At 40.3% G+C, this 22,616-nt stretch overlaps 1 protein-coding gene across 3 annotated transcripts in view; it reads left to right on the top strand.

Annotated features, from left to right (window-relative positions):
• Positions 1–22,616, top strand: part of SHANK2 (SH3 and multiple ankyrin repeat domains 2) — a 489,211-nt gene that overhangs the window by 161,921 nt on the left and 304,674 nt on the right. The gene's annotated exons all lie outside the window — the stretch shown is intronic.

The following is a 22,616-nucleotide window of genomic DNA, read 5'->3' as shown; positions in this document are numbered from 1 at the left end:
GGACTCAAATTCTGTGGGCCTATTGGTATGCTGCTACTGCCACCCTGCCATGCTCTGGGATTGCTCCCAGAAAGGGATCATATGCAGGTGTCAGGCTTTCATGCTACTATCCCACTATTCCCTCCTCTTCTTTGAGATCATCTCAATGTGGGGGTATCCTAGATGCTGAGTAATTAAGCTGTCCCACAGAGAGAGAAGTGGGTCTACAAGAAAATATGTGCTACCGACTTCCCTGCACGGTGTTCTTATTCTCAGGGGTAAATAGCACCTAAATAACTGTTCAGTTGATAATAATTCACTAGCAGTAAACTTTGGACACCATTTCTGGACTAAGGATTGGACTCGAAAGACCACATATATACGAATAAAGTGATCCCAAGATCTAGATGGTTAAATATTTATAATGAAATATTTCTTTATAATCAGCATATGCCAGTATTAAAACAGATCAGTTTTTTTGTTCCCTGAAGTTTATGGAAAAGAGATGATTCTGAGAAAGAAGATAAAATATTTAGACTGAACATCAGATTACAAGTTTATTTATATTGTAAAAGGGTTTAAGAACATATCCTTTTATTAACATTTAAGAAGTGAATATGACATCCTGTCAGTCTGTCACACATTTCTTTCGTTTGCACTTGTATATTTGACATCACACTGAACATGATTTGCCACCTTAAATTTTTCTATTGTCATGTTTCCATTATAAGACCTTTATACACATTACAGAAACATCAGAGAATTATCTTTACTATCTGAGAACAGTAAATTATTACTGAAATTTGAAAAGATGTTGTAGCTCAGTGAGTGTACAGTTTCATTTCATTTGTGTTTTGAGAGCAGTATTGCATCTTTGAACAGCACGAGTCTTTAAGAACTGTCCTGCAGCTAAACCTAATTGATTGACATGTTATTCTTCCCCTTCCTACTGTGATTAGTTGTAGCATTTCATTTTTAATTATCTATCTATCTATCTATCTATCTATCTATCTATCTATCTATCTATCTATTTATTTTTATTGAAAACCAAGGGGAAAGTAATGGATTAAAAGCTGTGTTGAATAGGAAAGTTAATCCCTGATTGTTTTCATCCAGTCTACAGCTGTCTGCGAATAAATGAGCACAGAAGGTTCAGAAAGCATTTGCTATACAGCATTTACTATGGCTTCTATAGAATGGAGATACAAAAAACCAGCAATAATATATATAGGAGACTTGAAGATTTCTTTAAATGCATTTAGGAACATATTAAATATGTTGCGGACTGAAGATCCTTTGAACTGGATAACCTATTTTTAAATCTTTTTTATTATTATTTTTGTTTTGCCTTGGCTCTTTGTGATGAGATGAATGACCAGATGGATTAAATGACATGGGTTGTTCCTCTTCAAGTGAACAAGGTTTGTTTGATCATATACCTTCTTCTTCAGCAGCTCTGAAGATAGAAACAAGAGGGAATTTATTTTTAAATATGAAGCACATTGAGGTGGTGGTGTGTGAGTTTGGGTAGTTGATTAGCAGACTAACTAATACTTGGATACTGTTGCTAGGCTTCAAGTCAGAGTTCTTGTATTCTTCTATAATTATGCAGAGATGTGTATTTGTGGTGGTTTGTGGGTGTTTTCAAGCATTTTTTTGGTACTTTAATTGTGTGTGTGCATGCGTGTGCATCCCAAATGTCTCCCAATGAATTTAGCTTATTCTTCATATCATGTGTTTTTTACATTAGGCATTTGCTTTCAGCTTAGAAACAGTATGCTGATTTTTTTGAGAAAACAGGGCAGTAGATATATGCTGTTTAGGTTTTTAAAAAGCATTCTGTTTATATTTTGAAGAAATCCTGCTGTTCATGGCCATTTGCTTTTCTATACTGAAACTGATGTAATTTAGGTCAATACTGTTTTAGACCAAGAATTTAAATTAACTACCATCTGATTTAATGCTATTCATTTAATTTTAAAAAGAACTGTTCACAGTGAGATTTATTTTATAAATCAGATTCTTACAGACCATTGAATATATATTTTATTTTTTAAGCACACAAATATAAAATAATAACATTAGAAACACAAAACAAACATTAAATAAAGGGATATAAAAGCCTAAGAGCAGCATACTTGAATCGGTCTATTTTTATCTTGTCTTATTTACAATAACTAAAAGGTGCATTAAAAGTGAGCATGCACTGCAGCCATGTTCATTCACTATTTTAGTTTTGACTAATTATTTGTTTGCTACAGTGAAATTTTCTTGGCAAAGAATAATTTTATTTTTATAATAGTCTAAGTCAAGTGGCACCAAGATTGAGATGGTTAGATATTTTAAATCTAAGCAATTATTAGACCAAAAATGTTAAGAAATGTCCTATGAGAACAACCTTTCTCAATTTGTATTTTGAATCCAGTAATATCTGACAAAAAGAATCCATGTGAAAGTAATGCTTTGATCTTGAAATCAGTTTGGTGCATTTAATTAATAGATAAAATTGAGTGTAGCATGGTAATATTAAATATGGAACAATCCATATGACAGGCCAAAATTTACATATTAAATAATCAAACTGGAAAATACATAAGTGATATGTTCCTATTTTGCTTAGTCACATTCAGGATTTCAGAAAGGAACAAAAGTTCTTTGTATCACTGAAGCACTTTCTTAGTCCTTTCCAGTATTATTTTATCAATTATATTTTTTTAATCCTTCCTCTTTTCAAAGCAGTTCAGGATGAGATATGTGCCTCTTCCTACATTTTATCTTCTCTAAGAACCCAGTGACTTAGGTTAGATGAACATGATTAGCATAGATTCTCAGGAAGGAGTGATTTCCACCCGCAACTAAATACCTACCAAGTTTTGTAGTAGTCCCCCTTGACAAGTTAATCTTTGTATATAGCCATGGACACTACAGGTTCCACATTGGCCAGTTCTTTACTTCTCTCTGCTTAACAGCCCATGGTTGAGGGGAAAGGCAATCCCTTTCTAAATATCAAGGACAGAATAGTGGTCAAACTGAACATGACATGTTACCGTAGGTCTTTTGTGTTTCCAGAATGGGAAATGTAGTTCTGAACCATAGTTAATCATTTAGAAAGTGAGAATGAGGCCCAATTTTAAATTAGAATGTATGGCCAGATGAAGAGCCCTCTCTCCACTCTCATACTACCTCCTTGATCCAGATTTGGGATGGGGAATGTGAGGAAATAAGACCAAGAGGACAGATTATTCCATTCCCCCAGCCACACTTTCCTTTTACTTTTAAAAGTAGATCTCCCATGTTTTCTTTCTACTGTTGAAGAAGTGATATGTTTAAATGGATGAAACTGTTGCTGACACATCTCTTTTTGGACTTGGTTTTCTCTAAACCTAATTTTAAGATAACACCACATTCTGTGTTACTTGTTTGATGGAACTGAGGTGGATACATCAGGCCACCTGCTCTTAGGCATTCAAGTATGAAGCTTGAGCTTCTGATGGGTAGAAGCCTAGCTCTTTTTTTGAGCTCTGTGTGATGTTTTTCATTCTTGAGGTATTTGTTCTTTATGCTTTTGCTCTCTCCATTTTATATAGCAGATGCTTTGAAATGTGCTCAAACTGGTTGCCTTGCTTTCAGTGGTGTAGTAACAACCACAACAAGAGTATGTTCTTTATTTTAGAAAAATAAAGACACAAAAAACAAATCCGTGTTTGGCCATGGAAGCTCAATGGCTGACCTTGGGCAAATCACAGCCTCTCTGCCTCAGAGGAAGGCAAAGGCAACCCCCCCCCCCTCCGATCAAATCTTGCCAAGAAAACCTTGTGATTGGTTCACCTTAGAGATGCCATAAGTTGGAAACAACTTGAAAGCACACAACATCAACAGGCAGGTATACCTCAGTTAACATGTGTTCCTGAATATTACTTCTTTAACAGAAAATTTGATACCAGAGACACAAATAACATGAAGAGTATAGGGATAGGTACCTACACCACAAAAAATAACATATCATGTAAATTCTTAAAAACAACAACAACAACAACAGATCAGGTAAGCCTTATTTACAATAACTAAAAGGTGAATCTTCCAAAGACCACTTGGAAGCTTCTTCCAAAATCCATCAAGAGATGATTTTTTCTTTCTTTCATCACCCTCCATTTTTCTTGTGGTTTCCATTTCAGTGGCCAGATTTACATTTTGTTTAACAAGCTTGGAGTGACCTGTGTGGCAGGTCTATATCTTCTTATCCCCTTTCTTTGTTTTGCTTTTCACATGTTCTCAGTGAGGCATTCTGGAAGCAGCTACCATCAGCTTTCCCTGTTGTAGGCAGTAGGGATAGTAAATCTCGTTTCTCCAAGTCCTGAGAGATGTTGAGAACAATGTAGCAGTTTTTTGTCTGTAGCTTTGAGACAGTCAGGGCAATTCTTGGCACATAATAATCTAGTCTCTAATATCACTTTAAAACTGATATCTTTATATTGTTTTTAACTTTATTCATCTCTCCCCCCCCCTGCAACTGGTTTAATGTCAATCTTATATTTCCAGATTGGCTGCATTAGCCTCCCATAAGTATTTACAGTCTCACAAGTCCACTACTTGTGGTAAAAGTACCTTCATGAATATTACATTTCCAAGACTTATTAAGGGTATATTTCCATCTAGCCTAAAGCAGGCAGTGGTTAAATCACTCTTGAAAAAAACCCTCCCTTGATCCCCTGATGAGAGAGAATTATAGGCTGGTCTCCCTTTTACCATTCTTGGGCAAGGTGGTCAAGAGGGCAATTGCTTCCCAGCTCCAAGCTGTCTTGGAGGAAGCCGATTATCTAGATATATTTCAAACCGGCTTCAGGGCAGGATACGGAGTTGAGATGGCTGTGGTCACCTTAGTCGATGATCTCTGTCTGGACATCAACAGGGGAAGTATGGTCCTGCTGGTGCTCTTGGACCTCTCAGCGGCCTTCAATACAATCGACCATAGTATCCTTCTGGAATACTTGTGAGAGTGAGGACTTGGGCACACTGCATTGCAGTGGTTCTGGTCTTACATCTCGGGCAGGTTCCGGATGGTGTCACTTGGGGTCAGTTATTCATCCAAGAGGGAGCTCAGGTCGGGCATCCCTGAGGGTGCTTTTCTGTACCCAATGCTGTTTAACATTTTCATGAAGCCGCTGGGTGAGATCATCCCTTGACCAATTTAGGAAGAGGTTAAAAACCTTCCTCTTCGAAAAAGCCTTTCCCCAGACATTGTAACATCTGTTATCTCCCCACTGCACACTGCACATGCACTTTTGAGTCAGCTAGTCTGTATGTTTTAGCTTGTATTTTTTAACTTTGTTTTAATTGTTTTTATATTGATGTATTGATTGATTGTTGTTACAATTTGTATATTGTATACAACCATGTTACCCGCTTTGATCTACCCAGGAAAAGCGGGCTACAAATAAATGATTTATTATTTATTATTATTATTATCCGGAGACATGGGATGTGGTGTTATCAATACACTGATGACACCCAAATATGTTCCTCTATGTCACCGACTGCTGCAGTGACTAAAGATGGCATCTCTCCTCTGAATAACTGTCTTGGGTCAGTAATGGACTGGATGAGGCAAAACAAACTCAAGTTGAATCCAGGGAAAATGGAGGTACTTGCGATAGGAAACCCGGGTCTAGGGAAGGAGTTTTATCAACTGGTCCTGGGGTCACACTTCCCCTAAAGGACTGTGTTCGCAGTCTGGGAGTACTCCAGGACTCGTCCCTCCAGCTGGCATCTCAGGTGGAGGCAACAGCCAGGAGTGCTTGTTATCAACTTCGGTTGATTGGCCAGCTGCGACCCTACCTGAACCAGGGAGACTTTGAAGCATTGGTACATGCTCTGGTAACTTCTCATTTTGATTTCTGCAATGCGCTCTACATGGGACTACCCTTGTGCCAAGTTCAGAAGCTTCAGTTGATCCAAAACATGGCAGGCAGATTGGTCACTGGTACACCTAGGACTGACCATGTAACACCTGTATTAAAAAATCTTCACTGGCTGCCGATTAGCTTCTAGGCGCAGTACAAGGTGTTGGTTATGTAATCCTTGCCGATTATATTTGTTATCCAAGGAGGTATGTGATGTTACAAATAACCTTTAGAGCCCTACATGGCTTGGGCCCAGGTTACCTGCAGGAATGTCTCTTCCCATATAGTCTGTCCTGCACTCTTAGAATGTCTGGGAAGCTTCTATTACAGACACAAAAAACTAGATTAACATCTACCTCCCAGAGGTCTTTCACTTCGATTGCTCCAAAACTCTGGAACAACCTGACGGAGGAGATCCGTCATATTACCAACTTGGATGCTTTTAAGAAAGCCATTAAGACGGATCTCTTTCAGCGGGCCTTTCCACCAGAACTGACATGAGCAACATACCCACCCTTCTCCCTATCCCCGACTACATAAGATACAAATCCTAACTCTGGCTCAGCTATTGTATTTGACTTGTATTGTATTATATTAATTTGTACGTTTTGTAATTTGAGGTTTATTTCATGAGGTTTTAATGTTGTAAATTGTATGCTTTGTATGTATTTTATCTGCTGTGATTCCACCTCGATCCATTGGGAGAGGCGGGAAATAGAAATAATACATTATTATTGTTATTAATCACTCATTTATACATCAAATGCCCAATGCAGACAGGCCAAATACTGTAATTTCTGGATGCTCTAGGGGCAGATGCATGCCCCTGGATCAGCCAGAAGCTGCTCTGAGTCTGCCTAAGACTGCTTTGGGCTGCTGGAAAAAGGAGCAGGGAAAGTCCACTCTTCGCTGGTGGCCTGCTTGCTTTCAGAGTGGGCTATGCAGTTGCCACAGTCCTGCACCAATCAGGGCTGGAGTGGCCAGAAGCCATTCCAAGTGCCTGTCTGCTCCACCACTTAGACAGTCTTGATGGAGTCAAATGCCATCTTTACATCATATTATTATTATTATTATTATTATTATTATTATTATTATTATTATTATTTACAATGTAACAAAGTACCTCTTTTAATCCCACTGTCTTTTCTGAATACTTCATTTCAATATTATAATCAAAATTTTGTGTCCATTTAGCCATGCATTCCTTAACCTGTTCATCCTCTAGATCTGATTTTAACAACATTTTGTACATACTGTATCTTTCAAAAACTTGTTCACAGCTATACCAATTATAGTTAAAACCATATCTTACTAATTTGTCATACTGTTTAAGTTTAAACTCATTTTCTTCCCAGCTAAGTCAATATTTATAGGTAATCAGTTTTTTAGCAGAAACTTTATATCTTCTAAATAATGTTTCTTAAATAGAAATGCCAAGTGGTATTTTAGAGAAAAAATGGGCTTTGTATTTATTCCATACTTAAAAATAGCATGTTTTATGTAGTGATCATTAACCTATGTTTATCTTAACTTTGTCATACCATTAAGCTGATTTTCACATAGAAAACCATAATGTTGCACAACAAAACCACATGTGGCTGCAGTTCCAATTTGCTTGAGATTCTTTTCCTGCTGTATAACATTTGGATTGCACATTTTTCAAAGGCTGCAGCTATCATATGAAATGCTTCACCACATTGTTTGTTTAGGGGTATAATGTGCAATCTAGATTTGCATTTTCCCCACCAGACTGCAAAATGTTAAACTTTTGTGCAGTTTTCAGAAACTGTGTATATAGAATCTTAGAATCATAGAGTTGGAAGAAACCACAAGGGCCATCCAGTCCAACCCCCTGCCATGCAGGAACTCTCAATCAAAGCATTCCTGACAGATGGCCATCCAGCCTCTGCTTAAAGACCTCCAAGGAAGGAGACTCCACTACACTCTGTCAGGAGGTTCTTCCTAATGTTGAGGTGGAGTCTCTTTTCCTGTAGCTTGCATCCATTGTTCCGGGTCCTAGTCTCTGGAGCAGCAGAAAACAAGCTTGCTCCCTCCTCAATATGACATCTCTTCACATATTTATACAGGGCTAGCATATCACCTCTTAACCGTCTCTTCTCCAGGCTAAACATCGCCAGCTCTCTCTGTCGTTCCTCATAGGGTATGGTTTCCAGACCCTTCATCATTTTGGTCGCCCTCCTTTAAACACACTCCAGTTTCTCAACATTCTTTTTTAAATTGTGATGCCCAGAACTGGACACAGTATTCCAGATGGGGCCTGGCCAGAGCAGAATATAGTGGCACTATTACTTCCCTTGATCTGAACACCATACTTTTATTGATGCAGCCTAAAATTGCATTATGTTGTGCTGGGAACAACAAGTTTGATGTGCCATTTTCACCCTCCCTAAGTTCCTCAAGGAGTTGGGAACTCCAAATTTGACTCCAGTTGGGAATCTGACAAATTTCCATTCCATCCCTAGTAGGCAGTGACACACAGCTAAAGTAGAATCAGCTAGAGCAGTATCCCATTCTTTCCCAGATCAAGTTTCTTCCATTGTCTGCAGCAGACATGCTAGTGCACCTGGTATTGAAAGTTGGTGTTTCTCTAGTCCTCCATCACCATCTTCCCATTACCATCTCCCCATCCTATATGGTTCAGGTCCAGCACAAAGACTGCCTGTGTTTTGAGATCTTCTGAAGAGGCCTTCCTGCCCCACCACCTTCACTGGTACATTTGGTAGGAACACAGGAGACGGCCTTTTCAGTGGCTGACCCCAGGCTCTGGAACTCCTTCCACAGAGGCTGTACTGCTCCCCTATCTTTCCACAAGCAGGTGAAAAAACCTTTTTATCCTGGCAGGCATTTGATTATATATGCTGGACTTTTATTTATTGTTGCTGTTGTTTTAATCATTTTTGCTTTTAACTTACTTTGTGGTTAGTTAAAATTACTTTTTACTTTTGTAACCTGTTAATTTTTAACTATGTCTGTTTTAATTGTTGTAAGATGTCTTTAGTCCAAGACTTAGGAAAGGTGGGATCTAAATAGGTGTAACAACAATGTCAACAATAACAACAACTCTTAATGACAGTGCTAAAAAACATCCAGCTTGAAATAGGACAAGGAAGAAAGGGAGGCTGAAAAGACACAAAAAGTATTTGTAAAGAGGAGCTTCTTTGTTATCTGAAATATGTTTGTAGGTTTTTTCCCCCCTAACCTACCTGTTGAGAAGCTGGTGCAATCCATGTGTGCTGAGGAAATGACAGTCAATGTTGTCATTTGTCATGGTATTTGAGGATGATGGTACTGCACACGATGCTGTGGGAAATATATTTAGATTTTGTGAGCAGCATGCTGTGGAAGGCTGCTCTAAATAAAAGTATAACCAAATATTCAAACAGAGAAATATAAGGAAGATTTTTAAAAAATGGTCCTTTACTATTACTTTTTAGAAATAAATATTCCACAGGAATCTAAATAATTGGGTTTTTTTCTCTTCTGGTTCATACATAGAATTTTATTTTGAATGTCAATACAAAACCATACAGAAATAAAACTTTTCTTCTATATATATCAAACTAACCTTTTTTTTTTTACAGAAAATAAGCAAAAGAAAAAGAATGACAATAATGAATTAAGGGACTGAGCAGATGGGTTTGACCATTCTGACCATGGTTTTGACTCGTATCAGTCCCTGGGCCAGCACTGAACAGGGTGGATATTTACACACCTGCCCACTATTGCATTATGGACCTGCTGTTTCTGCACACCCCTTGCTTGTGACTGACACCAATTCTGTCAAGGAGATGCCTGCTGTGGCAAAAACAAAGCATCTGGCTACACCTACATGGCCAGGCACTTACTTGGATGTCAGAGACCACAGTGGGTTTTTTTTGGGGGGGCGGGGGGCGGACATGATGGCAGAGTGCACAGGGCTGTCTGGTGTTCTGAGTGTCCCTGTGAAGTTTCTGAAAACTCCACAGCAAACAGCTGGTATTTTTAGACTGGATTAAGGGCCCTTTGGATCTGGATTGGTCCACAACCACCAGATCAGCATCTGTAGTGATCAGTCCCAGCCTGGGGCCAGTGGTCTGCATCATTTCAGCAGGCTAATACCGTGTGTGGGGGGGCTTTTTAGTCCATGTGTACAGGCCCTAAAAGGTAAATCGATATGGCTGAGATATTCATTGAGGTTTTAAATACAGTGCACCCATGTTATACATGAGTACACCTTACGAGGCTTCCAGCATATGCTGGAAGCCACACCAGAAAAAATGCTGACGCGCCCCGGAACTAAAAAGCTGCCGGTTTTCTCTGCTTTGTGTTTGGTTTAACTTCATGTTATTTCACTTTAACTGCGACATCGTCTGATAAACTTCCCGCATTTGCGGGGTGGTTTTTTTTTTTTTTTTGCTTTAAATCTCTTTTAAATCCCGTTTTTCTTTGGGATCTCCCTAGTATGATAAACTCCATAGTCTGGGTAGATGAAATCTTTATATAGCTTTTGGTGATCACATAGCCCATTACTGAAAAGCATTTAAGCAAAAATTCCACAAATACAGATTTTTAAAGAAACCTGTTTGTTGCATTTGAATCGTTAAGGTTTCTGGTTGTTTCCTTTTAAACATTCCAACAAGTCCCCCAGTGGAATTAGAGATGGCAAAGTGGTAAAAGTTCTGCTTTTGTAAGGCAATAGTTATTTTTGAGCTTTGTGATGGTCCACTGGCTCCGGAAGGCACAGGATTAGTAACAAAGGAGCTTCTAGATTGCTGCTATCTGAGGACATTGTATTTTGGGCTTTGTGCTGTTCTGAAGTTTTAATTATTTTCTGTAATGATTTATTATGAGTGTGAGAGTGATAACTTCATATGAAATAATATTTTCCTGGCCTTGTTTCCAGGAAGAGTGGCATTTACACAAGAAAAGAAGTAGAGACAAATCAGTGGTGAGACGGAGAAAAAAATGAATCTAGAGACACAAAAGTAGGTTAAAAATAACAATAATGTGTGAGGTGCACTTTCTGCATGTAGCTTTGACTACCAGGGCTGCACTTGAAGTGTATTTTTACAATAACTTGCAGTATTCCTACTGGCCAACAGTTAACGCACTGCACTGACATAGTCTTTTAAAAACCTGATATAATGACACATGGTGGAAGAATTTGATGGTAATAATTTTCTGTCTTTTAGGAACTTTGATCCCTGAATATTTAGCCATTATTGTGTTGAACAGAGACAAGAAGAAGAGGTTGGAATGAGACTAAACATACATAACATAACAGTGCACTTTCTTTAAAATAAACAGAAGGGGTTTCATAATTGTTAATCTTCAATATAGGCCATAGGCCTACATCTTTTACAGCGTCTGAAAGAGCAAATAAAAGATTCGTTCAGAGCAAATGAAAGATTCAGGGCTAAATGCCAACCAAGGCAACAGCTGGCTAACCTACTGTCCATTTTCTCTGCTAAAGCTACTGCTGCTCTAGAGTCTCCCAGCCTCTATGCAAGCAGTGACCAATGATCAATGAAAGAGGATGGATTGGAAGAATTATGTAAATGCTTGTTCCTGTGTCACTTTCTTCTGCTGCAAAGAAAAATGATTGGGGAGATATAGATAGTTGACAAAAACCTCTATTCATATTGGTTCTGCACCACTAATGCACCACCTGCACCACCTCTTTGCACCATTGTTGGAATAAGGTTTGATTCAAAATCAAAGTCAAACCTCATGTGAATAAACAGATGTTTAGACGATGTCATTAGGTGACCTTGGAGCCCACTCAAAATGGTGAAAGGAAGTGGCAATGGGGTTCTTAGATGGTTCTGGGATGCTTGTAGGAGGTGAGAGGGCATATTGTGTGCTGTCATGGGTTTGGAGGGATTTCTGCATGGTTTGGGGACAAAAATTATGAGTCTTTAAATTGGGTCTTTGGACTGCACCATATCAACCTCCTCCATAAAAGCTGTTCTAATGAACCCTGGCCAATTAAACAGAAATTTATTTTTTTAGTTGTCCTTCAACTGACAATTCTGCTTTTGTGGAGCTAAATGTGAAGATTTTTGGAAACTTCAGTGATGCAAAATATCACATCTGTTTTGATACGGTAGCCTAGTCAGCTTTGTGACAGATGTGCAATTGCAAACGCTGGATCTGACCTGTAAATCTTTATGTAGGTTCAGTATTTTATTTTGTCCAACAGCAGCATAGAACTGTGTTGTGGATGTAGTGTATCTTGATGTTAATCCTTTGACAAAGTGATATCCTTGCAAAAAAGCTAGTAAAATGTGGACTAGACAATGCCTCTATTAGATGGATTTGTAATTGGTTGACCGGCCAAACCTAAAGGGTACTCAACAATGGCTCCCCCTCATCCTGGAAAGAAGTGACTGACAGGGTGACACAGGGTCTGTCCTAGACTTAGCGCTGCTCAACATCTTTATCAATGACTTGGATGATAGATGATGGCATAGAGGGCATACTTATCAAATTTGTACTGGTTGAACAGGTGGTTGGACTGGATGGCCCTTGTGGCCTCTTCCAACTCTATGATTGTATGTTGGACTGTGTTGGATTGAAAGCCCACATACAAAGTTCTTTCTAACTTCCATTCCCTTGAAGAGACATAGCTGGGATTCCATTCCTGTGCTGAAAGCTTCTTTGTTAATTTTAACCATTGTTTCATGTTGTAGGCTTCCAGGAAAACTTGCCCTTTTCACTAAGATTTTAAAGGAATCCTACAATCATGGCAGCTTGACTTTTATTTTATTTTTAATGTCTGTTGTTTTAACTTGTGTTTTGTTAGATTTGTAATTATGTCTTAATGCTGTGTAATTCGTTTTAGATTATACAATTAATAAATGTGTGGTGGCTTAATATGTTTCTTTGTAGACAAACTCTAGAACTTGTTTTAGAAAAAATGTACAAAAGGACAAGTTTTGGGTTTTGTTCTTATAAGTTTCCTTTTCTGGTTCTTGTGACAGAGCCCAGTGTTATCTTTATATTTAATTATTACCTTTGAGTAGATGGTGGTTTTATAGACACACCACTGTAAGAGAATATATGTGTTTGGCTTAGAGTTTGTAACTGGTCAAAACATGAACAGCAATGGCAAAGAATGACAAGTACATGCAACCTGCACAGACCTACTTTGTTATTTTCCCCTAGTGTGCCCAGTAAGCAAACTAGGAATGGATTGTTTAATGTTTCATCTGAAGTGGATACACTGAGTTGTTTCCCCCCTTTGTTGTTGTTGTGTACCTTCAAGTCATTTCTGATTTATGGCAACCCTCAGTTGAACCTATCATTGGATTTCCTTGGCAATATTTGTTCAGAGGAGGTTTGCCATTGCTTCCCCTGAGGCTGAGAGCATGTGACTTGCTCAAGGTCACCCAGTGGTTTCATGGCCAAAACAGGAACCAAACCCTTGTCTCCAGAGTCATAGTCCAACACTGAAGCTACTACACCACACTGGGTCCCTGTTCCCCGTACTTCTTACATTAGGCCTGGATTACAGTTCAGTTTTTGTTTTACAGATCTTGACTTCCTTGGGACCCACAAACCTGGATCCCTGGTTCAGATGTTTTTGTTTATTTAGCCATTGTGTTAGCAGTAAAGAACTAAGAATCAAAGCTACATGCAGTATCACACGGTTTATGATAGGGCAGGAATTTCTAAAGGTTTTACCTTATTGTCTTGCAGAAATGTGACTATTCATTTTGACTTGTACATATTGAAAATTAATTATTGGTAAAATACTTACTAAATATAAAATAATATTATAGATGCATATAATTTACCAGTTGTCTCTATAATAATAAACTGGCATGATATTATTTGCTATTGTTGCCTGATAAGTTTAGACAGTTCTGTTATAAATAATGTCACTGCACTGCTTGCAATAGATTACCATTTAAACTTTAATACAAAGCAGATGTAAATACAAAACTGGTTATTATAAAGTAAAACACTTCAGTGTTTGCATTTATGTTCAGAACTTTGTAAATCACATAGTGTAGAATCATTCCCACCCCATACGGAAGCAATCTGCATTGTACATTTGCAGCTTCTTTTATTTATTTTATTTTAATTCCAGAGCTTTTTCAGGAGAGAAATGGAAGGGAAGTGGAGTCACATAATGCACCAATTATGTTTCCTTTTTGGAATGTTCTCACAGATACAAACTTCTAATTATTAAAACAAAATTGTAAGATAGCAGTACAAGTAATTTTTAAAAAGCTGTCATATTGCAAAGAATGGTTAAGATCACTATCTCTGTGTATTGCAATGCAGCAGTTGCTATGGTAATGACACTTTGTTTGGAATATTTTGTGTAATAATATCCTGCATAGTTGCATTGACCACCTCCTTGTATATTAAGAGCAGTCAGTAATGATTATACTTTGAATTTTAATTCTGTTTCTGCAAAATCCTTTATACTGCTCACCATTTAAAAGAATCTTGGGTATCTGCAGCCCTTATACCTTGAATTTCCAAAAGCAATATTTTTTTTTAAATATCCTATTCCACTGTTCATTTAAAAAAAATAACCCAGGTTATACTAGTATGATAAAGCTTTTAAGGCACAGCAAGTGACTTGTGTTTTCTAAAAGAAAATATGATGGAGTATTCAAAATTCATATGTTTTCTGAATAAAGTGTTAAATTTCAGTAATATTTTACAAACATGTTAATGAAGCTACATAATTTTGGTTGTACTATTTGAAGTCACTCTCTACTTTCTCTTTATATTTTTTATCTTTGATCTTCAGAAATCTCTTGTTGATATTGTGGATTGTTTGTATTACACTATGTCTATACTTTTCCTTGTCATGTTTTTATGTCAGTGCCTCTTCAGGTTTCTCCTTAACATGCACCAACAGCATGTGGTGTTTTTCAGGTCATCACTTTTATCATCACTTGCATAGGCAAGTTTAAGTCTATGGGTATCCTAAATGCCTGTGTAACTGCAACAGAGCTCCTATTCACACATTGCTGCTGCTTCTGTTTTTTTTTTCTTCACAATCAGCTGTTGAAATCACAAGAAGAATCTAATGAAAATCAAGTTAAACAGTTTTATCAAATTGTGTTAAAAGCAGTATAAAAAGAAGTATATATAAGTACTTCTTAAAAGATATCAAAGAGGGGGCTGACAGATGGAAAAAGCATTTATCGGGTTGGAAGTGATCTTAGAGGTCATGTAATCCAGCTTTCTGTTGATACAGGCAAATTCACTACTACATGATAAGTGGGCATCTAACCTCTTTTTAAAAACTGACAGAAAGGAGAGTTCACTACTCTCCAAGGTAGCTTGTCCTTCTGTCAAAAGCATGTACTTTCCGGAAGTTCTTTCTACTGTTCAGTCAAAATCCTCTTTTTAAAACCATTTTGAGCAATATCCTACCCTCTTGAGCAGTTATTTGAAGATAGTTGTCATGTCATCTCTCAGTTGTCTCTTCTGCAGGCTAAACATACCCAGTTCTTCAAACATTTCCTCATAAAACTTGGTCTCCACGGTTTTAAATAGAGAACTCTACTTACGTCTTTTCTGGTCCAAGACAGAAATTGGTTTCGGATCGTGGTTTAAAGAGACTAATCTACAGATCAGGATCTCATTATCAATAGCAAAAGACCACTTTGGTCTTTTCCTAGGGCAAGCCATTATATTTCAGCCTGTCTTTCCTGCTGCAATGAGGAATAATAATATGGTTACCTTACAGGTTTGTTTTAGGGATTACAGCCAGATAACACATATAAAGTGCTTTTGAGCCATAAGAAGGCACTGTACATACTAAGTATATAAAGAATATTTAAATATGTAATACCCAAGAGGGAGTGCTGATCAATGAAGGAGGACTAACATCAATCAGACTGTGTTCTGACAATCGGGGCACATCAATAGCATGTACTTAATTGTGAATCAGCTTTCAGAACAAAGGTGGCAAGCCTCCTAATCCTCCCCTGACTTCCCACCCAATTTCCTAATGTTACACAGGGGCTCTCAGAGGAGCCTCCTCTGCTGCAGGACACTTTGTCCTCCCTGAGAGACCTTTCCAAAAACTACATATAATGGAATCCGCTGGGGTTTGGTTTCAGGACCCCCTGTGGATACCAAAATCTGTGGATGTTAAAGTCCCATTATAAACAATGGCATATTAAAATAGTGTCTCTTATATAAAATGGCAAAATCAAGGTTTGCTTTTTGGATTTTTAAAAATATATATTTTCAAGTCATGGATTTAGAGGGTTGACTGTAGTTTTGAAGGGCATCTGGAAGCAAGGGTGAAATTGTTTAAATTATTTGTTTTCCCTAGAGGGACTGAATAATTTAACACAGCATATCCCTACTCCTTATGTTATGTATTATTTTTGGCTCTGAAAACATGAAAGAGCACCATGTACTCTAATGGAGCTGCTTAAAAAAGTAACATTTCTTTTAGGTTTTCCGCATCCTGTGTTACCTGATATGCTCTCAGAGTACACGTGTGTGTGTGTGTGTGTGTTAATGTGCCTTCAGGTCTTTTATGACTTATGGTGACCTAAGGCAAACCTTTGCAGTGGTCTCCCGGCGCTGCTGTTTGCTCTGCAAGGGAGCTGCCACAGCCAAACCATGCGGCTCCCTTACAGAGCAAAAAAGAAGCTCCAGAATGGAGCTTCTTCTGGTGGCACGCTCATGATGCCGCGAGGCGCCAATGACGCACTCGCGACGTCATTAGCGCCGTGTGACGTGCATCCGTTATGTCAAGATGGTGGCGGCTGTGTGGAACGGCCGCCGCCATTTGTTACGGACAGAGTCCGTAACAGGAATAGGGGCGTCTGGAAGAGACGCCCCTTTTTTAAATTGGGACGTCCTGAGGATGTCCCAAGTGGTGGTTTGTAACCCGCCATAGGGTTCTTTTGGCCAGATTTGTTCAGAGGAGCTTTGCCATTGCTTTCCCCTGAGCCTGAGAGCATGTGACTTGTCTAAGGTCACCCAGTGGGTTTCATGGCTAAGTTGGGAATTGAACCCTGGTCTCCAGAGTTGTAGTTTAATGCTCAAACCACTATGCCATGCTGACTTTTCAGAGTACATGTTCTAGGTGCCTATAAGGGATCTTTGATCCTTTGGTGATAGTACAACTTAAAACAGATTGGACCCAATGACTTACATCCATATAGTGCTGTCTAAAGGGAAATCTTATTGAACAAACTGTGGGGGGAAACAAATACTGTGGTTGAGCTTCATCAGTAGAAAACAGAGAATGGATAACACAAATAGCTGGCCAGTATCTTCAGAAGCTTATCCTAAAAATGAGTGGATGCTGAAAAGTTCTCAGTCTGACCAAGGGAATGACCTTGAGCCTAAAACTTGCATGCTATTTTACATATTCAGCCAAAAACTCAGTGCATCTGGCAGATCAATATTCCTCAACCCGTCCGAAAAATTCTGATGTCTGGTGTTAGGAGGTTTCTAATTAGGAGAATTTCTTAATTAACCCAAATTGCCAAGAGGGAGGGTAACAACGCCCTCGCAAGACCATGTACCTTATTGTATACCAAACGACCAAATAATCCCTTAAGGGATGACGCGGAGACAGGCTTCTCCAATTAAAGTCCAAATATTTATTTAAAGGGAGAACACACATACAGCAATAAGCACACACACACACACACTCACACACACACTAACACACACGAAACTCAATGAAAGTAAAGGTGGGAGAGTGGGAAAGATCGAGAGGCAGAACTGCAGGCAATACTCACTTCTGAAGGCTTCTCCGGGATTCCAGTGCTGAAATGGATGGTGGATAAGACACGGCCGCCGAAACGTGGGGGGTGGGGTTGGCCAAAGGAGCTAAAATCAGAGTCCAGTCTGGCGTGGAGTCAAGCTGTATTCTGAAAATAGCAGACCTGAGTGAGCAAATCTCGGGGTTCTTATATAGGCAAAATCTAGCCTCTGGCGATGAGCTTAATGGGTTGGCCAAAGCCTAGAAAAAGGTGTTTAATTGCCTGGGCTTTGTTAAGCCGAGGTGTAGGGTAGCCTGGTCAATGCAGTCAGGTCTTGACACAATTGGGGAAAGATAAAAAGATATATGGGTGGGTCATTGATTTAATCACCGGCCCATTAAGTGTGAGACTGAGAACAAACAGTCAATATTGTGTTGGTTTTGGAGGTGCTGGCTCCCTCATTAGCAACACTCAAGCTACCTTTGGGGAATTTCCATGTGTATTGTTGCTAGGGATCCTGCCTCTTCCCCGGCAAGTTGCGTATGTGGTTTCCTCGCTTCAGCAAAATGGTGGGTCCTCTAGAAGGTCAGTTTGACATCAGAGTGAGCTCCACACTCCGAAATTTTATAAAAATGGAGTTGTTCTAACACTGCTCACTGAAATAACTGCTCTTTTGCTGCTGTGACTTCTGAATCATTTGAAAATGTCCTTCCTTTCAAACTCTTTTTAAGGTTTGGAAACTTAAACTAGATGAAGCCAGTTCTGGTGAGAAGGGTGGATGGTCTATGAACTCAAAGCACAAATTCTTCAAAACATCCATCATCTTGCCAGCCCTGTGAGCAGGTGCACTGACCTGCAAGAAGAGAACATGAAGGAGCCCTGGTGGTGCAGTGGTAAAATGATGATACTGCAACCATAATGTGGTGAGTTCAAACCAGCAGGGCTCCAAGGGCTGACTCAGCCTTCCATCCTTTTGTAGGTCAGTAAAATGAGTATCCAGCTTGTTGGAGGCAATTGGCTAACACATTGTAAACTGGTTACAAAAGTGCTTAGTTCACTATGAAGCAGTATAGAAATGTAAAGTGCTAACACCTTTCCGCAGCTTTCCTTGCTGTTTTTCCTTCAGTACTTTTTTTAATTGTCACAGCAAGTTAGTGTAATATTCTGCATTAGCCCTTTGGCCCCTTTTGAAGTCAGTCAGTCATCAAAATACTTTCCTTATCCCATGACTCTGGACTTTCCTGCTGACCTTGAATTTCTTCAGCCATTGAGAACCTGAGTGCCACCACTGCAAGGAATGTTGTTTGGTTTCCAGATCATGGTGAAACCATATTTCATCAACAGTGATGGGTCATTCCAAAAAATTATCACAGATTGCTCAAAATGCTGCAAAACCAACTTGGAGTTATCCACTTAGTTTCTGGTCAGCATTCAAACATTTCAGTACCTATTTGGCTGACAGTTTCTGCCTAAACAACTGTTCATGAATTATAAAACCAATATGTTCACAGGTTAGCTCTAGTGTCTCAGCAATGGTTCTATCTGAGATTTAATGATCTGCCAAAATCAGACTATAAACACACTCAACAATTTCAGGGACTAACACTGTTGAAGGCCTCCCAGAACTTGCTGCATCTTCAATCTCAAAATCTCCATGCTGAAAGTTGACATACCACTTCTGCATGGTTGAATATGACAGGCACTTGTCATTCAATGCTTGCATCATAGAATCATAGGGTTGGAAGAGACCACAAGGGCCATCCTGTCCAAACCCCTGCTGTGCAGGAATAAATGATAAATGGATGCTTGACAGATGGCCATCCAGGCTCTTTTTAAAACCTCCAAAAATCACCACCACTCTTCAAGGAACTGTGTTTCACGGCTGATCAGCTCTTACCATCAGGAAGTTTCTCTTAATGTTTAGGTGGAGTCTATTTTCCTGTAGCTTGAATCCATTGCTCTGTGCCCTGGGGTGCATCCACACAGCAGAATGCAGTTTGACACCAGTTTAACTGCCATGGCTCAGTGCTATGGAATTCTGTAGTTTTTCTAAACATTTAGCCATGTCAGAGAGATGAGAGCTCTGAAGCCACAACAAACTATAGTCAGAGAGGTCTGGAGCCACAACAAACAACAGTTCTCAAAATTCCATAGCACTGAGCCATGGCAGTTAATGTGGTGTCAAACTGGATTATTTCTGCAGTGCGGATGCAACATAAAGTGGTTGCCCGACTCGGCGGGCTGACCGCTTTGCCGCTAGACGCAGCGAACGACTACAAGCCCCAGAGTGCTCTGGGGCTTGCCCCGGCTCCCTATTGGTGCGCGGGGCGAAAGGGGAGGCCCTTCCGCCCCGCGATGCTCTGGGAGCCGGGCTCGGTGACCGGGAGTTCTGGTCCTCCAGGGCAGATGATTGGTTCAGCTGCCCTGGAGGAGGAGTCTCCTGGTCAGGTGGTACTGAGGGCGGGGCTTAGGCCTATATAGGCCGTGCTGCCAGCCCCGGCCCTCAGTCGGCGCTTGGCTACAGATGGTTAGGAGCCAAGCAGGAAGGGAGGAGGAGCGGGGCCTTCTCCCACCCACCCACCACTTGGGTTTGGGTTTTTTGTCACAACTTTGGGGCGGCAGCATAGGCCAGGATCTGCACGGTGTGGTACTAGGGCTACGGAGCTCTGGTTTGGGAGTCAGTCGGGACCCGGGGGCGAATAGGGCAGGCGTATGGCCATTGCGGGGGCCATAACGCGAGAGCGCCTCCCGGTGACTAGGGGCTTAGCGAATATGTGAACGCATGGCAGAGATGCGGTCATACGGTGTTCCTTAGCCCCTAGGTCATCCCAATGCCTGGTGGGTGCCAGGTTGTGGTTAATCAGACAAACGTGGGGTTGTTTGATTTCGCAGATCCTGACCTCATGCTTTGTGCCAACCCTACCAATGGTTTGCTTAATAAAGTTGTGGCCTTTCCTCCAACATGGTCTCCTGTGGTTATTCGGCAGCAGCATCTGAGGCAAAAGTCTCTGGCACAGCAGAAAACAAGCTTGCTGCATCTTCAATATGACATCCCTTCAGATATTTAAACATAACTATCATGTAACCTGTTAACCTTCTCTTCACCAGGCATATACACATGGACCTCCTTTGGAGGAACAGGAACCTCAAGATGGCCTGGGGTTCAGCACTTGAAAATTTTATATTTTTCATTGACATGCTTCTATCAATGATCAGAAAAAATCAGAAATTAGAGCTATGATCCTGCAAATTGACACTTTGCAATAGAAAAGAACATTCTTTCAAGCTACAGTGATAAAATTACACTCAGATTTTGGAAAGTAGTTCAGGCCCAGAACCTTTTAGCATCCCCTCTTAAAACGTCTTAATCCTTAAGAACAGACTATCCTTCTTTGTCTTCTGCTTATATATTGTATATACTTGTGTACAAGTCGACCTCATGTATAAGTCAAGGGAGGTTTTAGAACCAAAATTATGGATTTTGATATGACCCATAGTTAAGTTGAGGGTAAAACTTAGGGGAAGAGAAGGTTTTAACATTGGATTGAGAAGGGAGGAAGTGGAAGGAAATGGGAAAATGCAGAAGAGGTTGAGGATGAGAAGAATAGGTTTTAGCATTGGATTGGGAAGTGGGGGCAATGGTACTCAGGGGAAATCCAAGGAGGAGGAGGATGAGAAGAAAATGTTTTAACATTATATTGGGACGTGAAGAAAGAGTAGGGAAACAGGGTGTTTGTTGGTCAGAGAGATCTGGAGGAGCAGCAGCAGAATGGAGATGGAAGGTTTTAACATTGGACTAAGAAGGGAAACACCATACACATACACACACTCCTTTCTCTGCAGCTCTCATAAATCACTGCCGAGACAGGGAGACTGGGGCATCAGGGCTGCTTTTTTAGGACCTTTCTAAGAAGTATTATTGTCTGTTAATGTTAACTGCCCTCCAGTCAATCTCTACCCATGGTGACTGTATTGACCCATACATAAGTCAGCCCAGGATTTTAGGGTGAATTCTTGGGCATAAATATTTTGACTTATAGGACCTTCTCGCACTGCCCCTGGGGACATGATCGGGGTGGGATGCAAACAGAATGGGGGCTATCATGCATTTTATTGCATGCCGGAATGCCGCCAACACCTCCGGAAGTTCCCATTCCGTTCCTGATCCGTCCCAGAGGAGGCAATTTTCAGGAACACTTCTGATCAGTTCCTGAAAATTGCCCCCTCTGAGATGGATATGGAACAGAATGGACACTTTCGACAGCAGTGGCAGCATTCTGACATGTGATAAAACAGGTGATAGCTCCGTTCCGTTCCCATCCCACCCCTTTTCATTCCACGCCGGGGCCGTTCCCAGAGTCCTGTGTGATAAGCTCCATAGTCGAGTATACAGTGCGCCCGCGCCATATGCGGGTGCGCCATACGCGGCCTTAGGCATGTGCGCTCAAGCTGCGGGGCGCGCGCGGGGCGGAAGGGGTGGCGCGTCCCATTCAATTGAATGGGCGCGCGCCCCCGTTGCGCCCTGTGCGCGCCCGCGCCGCCACGCACGAGCCCCATTGTTTCCAATGGGGCTCGAGCATAGGCGGAATTCACCTTACGCGGAGGGATCTGGAACAAATTCCCCGCGTAAGGTGAGGACGCACTGTATATGGTGCTTTTTCTCTTGGATACACAGTGTTGCATTAGACATACCCACAGTTTCATTTAGTGAAGTTTGTAGTTCTTGCACAACTCAGTCTAAAATATCTGAAAGATCTGTTCTGTGGAGTAACTTGGACTATGGGTTGTCAGACCCATGATCTCCATAATAGAGTCCATTCATCTAGCATGTGGTTTTCCTCTTTTTCTACTTCCCTCCGTCTTTCCTAGCATTATTGTCTCTTCGAATGGGTCATGCCTTCTCATGACATGGCCAAAGTATGACATCCTCAGTTTGATCATCTTGGCTTTTAGGGAGATTTCACACCTGATCTGTTTTATGACCCATTTGTTTGTCTTTTTGGCTGTCCACATTATCCTCAGCACGCTTCTC

The sequence above is a fragment of the Sceloporus undulatus genome, chromosome 1 (assembly GCF_019175285.1).
Source record: "Sceloporus undulatus isolate JIND9_A2432 ecotype Alabama chromosome 1, SceUnd_v1.1, whole genome shotgun sequence".
NCBI lineage: Eukaryota > Metazoa > Chordata > Lepidosauria > Squamata > Phrynosomatidae > Sceloporus > Sceloporus undulatus.
Note: the sequence above shows the minus strand (reverse complement) of the source record. Positions and strands in the feature narration are given on the sequence as shown.